Source organism: Berghia stephanieae, chromosome 5, assembly GCF_034508935.2.
Source record: "Berghia stephanieae isolate SIO BIC M18660-M18661 chromosome 5, UCSD_Bste_1.3, whole genome shotgun sequence".
Taxonomy (NCBI): Eukaryota; Metazoa; Mollusca; class Gastropoda; order Nudibranchia; family Aeolidiidae; genus Berghia; species Berghia stephanieae.
In genome coordinates, this window is record NC_088364.1 from 16721237 (window position 1) to 16726236 (window position 5000).

At 28.7% G+C, this 5000-nt stretch overlaps 1 pseudogene across 1 annotated transcript in view; it reads right to left on the reverse strand.

Annotated features, from left to right (window-relative positions):
- Positions 1-5000, reverse strand: part of LOC144972492 (pituitary homeobox 2-like) — a 30178-nt pseudogene that overhangs the window by 7398 nt on the left and 17780 nt on the right. Inside the window, exon 3 of the transcript XR_013645366.1 lies at positions 1-17. This exon is cut by the window's left edge and continues 186 nt beyond it. The product of XR_013645366.1 is annotated as a pituitary homeobox 2-like (transcript). The remainder of the gene's footprint in view (positions 18-5000) is intronic.

Sequence of the window (5000 nt, forward strand, 5' to 3'; positions counted from 1 at the left end):
TGTGGCATCGTTAGAGTCTGTAGGGTGGAATAAAAAAAAATTAGAGGATCAAAAGCACATATTTAGTTAATTGGGGAAAAAAAGAAAGAAAAAAAAAAAGCCCCGCCTCCGTTGTAAATTTCTGTGCTAGAATACTACACATAGATGTGACAGAAGCTCTGAGAGCATGCGGTCATAAGAAAAATTCCCAACATCCCACTCAAACCTTGACAATCCAAATGCTTTAGTGAATTCCCTCGAAGTCATCAGTCCGGCCGGCCCGTCTTGACTGGTGAAATGTCTTGGATTTGAAGAATAAATTCATAGCGAACGTGTTTTGTTTGTTTAGTGTGATTTTTTTCTTTGTTTTTGGTGGAGTTCTTTTTCTTCTAAACCTCTGTATGGCAAGATAATACTGGATGATCAAGAATTGAAATCTGAAAGAAGGAGTTTTTTTTTTTTATTTAATTTTTATTTTGATTCAGATTATCCCTTCTTTGATTAATCTGACCTGTTTATTGGGTTTGATTTATATCTACAAGTTGTTTTGTATATATTACTATAATGTGTTATGAACGACTTTACCTGTTATTCATCATCATTGTAATTATTACTATTGTTATTGTTATCATCATTGTTATTATTATTATTATTATTATTATTATTATTATTATTATTATTATTATTATTATTATTATTATTATTATTAGTATCATTATTGTTATTATTACCATTATTATTATTACTATTTTATTATTATTATTATTATTATTATTATTATTATTATTATTATTATTATTATTATTATTATCATCATCATCATCATTATTGTGATTATTATTATCATCATTATTATTGTTATTATTATTCTTTTCTTCTTCTTTCTTATTATTATTATTATTATTATTATTATTATTATTATTATTATTATTATTATATTATTTATTATTGTTCTTTTTATTATCATTATTATTATTATTATATTATTATTATTATTATTATTATTATTATTATTGTTATTATTATTATTGGTACTACTACTACTACTACTACTACTACTACTACTACTACTACTACTACTACTACTACTACTACTACTACTATTATTATTATTATTATTATTATTATTATTATTATTATTATAATTATTAATATTATTATTATTATTATTATTATTATTATTATTATTATTATTATTATTATTATTATTATTATTATTATTATTATTATTATATCTTATTATAATCATTATTGTTATTATTATTATTATTATTTTTTTATTATTTTTTTTTAATTATTATTATTATATCTTATTATAATCATTTTTGTTATAATTATTACTACTACTACTACTACTACTACTACTACTACTACTACTACTACTACTACTACTACTACTACTACTACTACTACTACTACCACTACTGGTGGAGAACCTGTAGTATTTGCGGAGAAATAAAGGCTATTGGGAACAGGCGGTCATCTATTATACTGATTATATAACTGTATTGTATTTTTTTATTTGCCGGTAATTCTGTGCTCGATGATACACATTTAACATTGGCTTTCGGAACAACGTTGATCATCAATCCTACTTAAAAATAAAAAAAAAAGAATAGAATAGAAAGATTATCATTACTTGATAGTATCAAGAGAGATTTAAAATTAAGTCAACATTTTTTGTTGTGCATATTCTAGAATTGCGTAGAATAAATTATACTCGCAAAGAAAGTCAAACGTCATAAAGGACTGAGTATTGTTTTGTTCGTATCGATGTGCACTTATTTGCAGTTCTAATAACCCAATTCGTTAAGGGCTCATCGTTGTTATGGAAATCTCAAAAAAATGACGCAAAAATCGTTGTCCATTACAACAATGTTAAACTAGGCCCATAAGTGAGTTTGTATGTCAGACCTGCATATATGTATACATCTGTTTTGATTTGAGTCCACGGATGATAGAATTAGCCTGAGATATAAAGAAGGTTTGCAGGTTACTCGTATATCCGTCTTTTAAAAAGTTTTATAATTCTTAAATTTGCCAGTATTTTTGTGCTCGATGGTAAAAATTTGACATTAGCCGTTCGGGCGTATGCATATATGTAGGTCCGACATCCGAAACCACTTATGGGCCTAGTTTAACATTGTTGGAATGGACAACGTTTTGCGTTATTTTTTGAGATTTCCATTACAACAATGAGACCACAGGGAATTGGGTTATCAGACCTTCAAATAAGAACACGTCGTCCTCAACCCTATTTTTAAAAGAAATAATAGATTATTATTATTACTATTATTATTATTATTATTATTATTATTATTATTATTATTATTATTATTATTATTATTATTATTATTATTATTATTAGTATTATTATTATTATCATTATCATTATTATTATTATTATTATTATTATTATTATTATTATTATTATTATTATTATTATTATTATTATTATTATTATTATTATTATCATCAACTTCATCATCATTATCATCATCACCATCATAATTATTGTTATTATTATTATTATTATTATTATTAGTAGTAGTAGTAGTAGTAGTAGTAGTAGTAGTAGTAGTAGTAGTAGTAGTAAGTAGTAGTAGTAGTAGTAGTAGTAGTAGTAGTAGTAGTACTGGTAGTAGTAGTAGTAGTAGTAGTAGTAGTAGTAGTAGTAGTAGTAATAGTAGTAGTAGTAGTAGTAGTAGTAGTAGTAGTAGTAGTAGTATTCATTTCTATAAATATAATAGATTGGCACTTAGATAGATAAAATCCAAAAGACAGCGACATTTTTCACTCCCCGATCTTATTACTAAAGCATTTATTATTTCGTAAAGAATAGAAAGACCAATTCAGGACAAACCAACGGCCGGTTGTTTTGATATTATTTTTCAATTTTCAAGCATGTTTACTTTACTATTGAAATCAAAGGAGAAGCTAACGCCGGTGCCTGTTGCCTTGTGTTGTCCTTCTAGATAATCTGACATTGCGAAGAGTTTTGATGCATTAGAATTGTTTCTTGTCTGACAGAATGATGGATAGATCAATGGGAAACGCAGTGCTGATTAGAATGAAGGTGGTATGATCTTAAATAATAAAAACGATAACAACAAAAACCGGAGATAGGGGCAGGGATGCCAACCTCGATAAAAGCAAAACATGTAAGATTGGGTGTACAAAAGGCTAAGATTTGGAGAAAAAATGTAAAATTTGACATTTTAACCCTTCAGACATCTCACTTCCTCCCGTCGAGTAATTGTGGAAATAACAAATCGTCTGTTTCAAAAACTCTAGAATCTTAAGGAAAAATTGAAATACATAACATTCTGAAGCAATTCAAACAGACTCTTTAAATATATCAAACAACAAATATTGCTGAAATGTATATTGCAAGAAGAATGGAGATTGTCAAACATAATAACATTACAATGTTAATACTTGATTCTCATGGAAAAAACCTGTCCTGAGAGATAAGTCATACAACTTTAAAAAGGTGTAAAAGGCGTACAAATATGCTTGACGTATAGTTTGTAGCCCTGTGGTTAGAGAAAGATACACATTTTTAAAGACAAATAATATAGATGTCATTCGATTGTCTATTATACGCTACGGCCAATCATTGAAATGCCATTCTTTTTTCTTTTTTTTCGCTTGAAACTTTTTTTTTCAAACGGATAATGCGATGCTATAGAATGAATTGTTAATAATTTGAAGGGGTATTGAATCCTGCAGGGATATTTTAATTTAATGGTTATATATAATACAAGCTATTTTTCAACCGTTCAGACTACGACGAATTCTTAGATTACAAGTATTGAAGATAACAACCCTCATACCATTACGCGTAAAGCGTTGCTTGGAGGTGTGGGCAACATTATTTATACATTTATATTAATCATATCGCGCATTTATTTTATAATTCTCACATTTTTTTAAAAAAATAGACTAATAACTTTGAACAATTAGGTCGGTAATATTCCATATGCATACAGTGCAACCCAAGATAAAACGAAGTAACCGGGACCATAGATAACACAGTAGTCTGTGACCGGGACTAACGGTCGGGTTTAGTTTAGTATGAGGTATTATTATGGTCAAAAACGTGGATTCATCATGTCTTCGTTTGATCTTAGTTAAGGCAACTGTAGCCGAGTTATACAGCATAAATAAGTCAAAAATGATCTCAGAATTTTCTGTTTAAAAGATATCAATTTCAGAATTTTTCCAGGTCCTGAAAAATATGCGAGTCGTGTTTGAATTCGTATTCATTCGTGGTCAATGACTTGAGTATACTTTATGAAATAGTCAAAATGATATCTTAACATGTCGCGAGAGAATGCTGTTAAAGGATTACATTGGATATCAAATTATGAAATCACATTGTTGAGCTTCCTTTTGTATTTTAACACAGACGGTAAAACTCTGGCTTAATGGCGTTTTGAGGAGTTGGATCGCATCTACATATTTACAATTATGTGCTTATTATTAGCTCATCCTAGAGCGATCAATGATGACAGTGTTGGTCGATGAAGGAGTGGCCGGGATCAGATGACGATGACATGTTTTTGGTAACCTCAAACATTCAGAATATTTGTCGTTGTGATAAGGTTATTATGTCAGCAACCAAAACATTGGCGCCGCAGACGTCTGCCGTATTCTGACAAAATTCATTATCATTTTGGACAGAAAATATAACACTGATTTAAATATCGATTGATTGAACTGTCCCTCAAAATAATTTCATGGCTCAAAAATAACACTTTGAATAAGTGTAAGGTTTGATCGCTTCTGCCAAGTTAAGTGACAATTTAAATGGAGCGATATTTGATTGTATTGTTTTGGGTTGTCCTTTTAAAATATGCCCATCACCTCTCACACACCCAAAGCAGCCTCTTATTTCCCTCTTTATTTTGTTTTGCGTATTGGTTGGGTTTTATTCTTTATTTATTTTTATTTTTTATTGAAAGGGGGGGGGGGGAGTTGTTGTTTTGTTGTTCTGTTGTTTTTTGTTTGGGTTATTT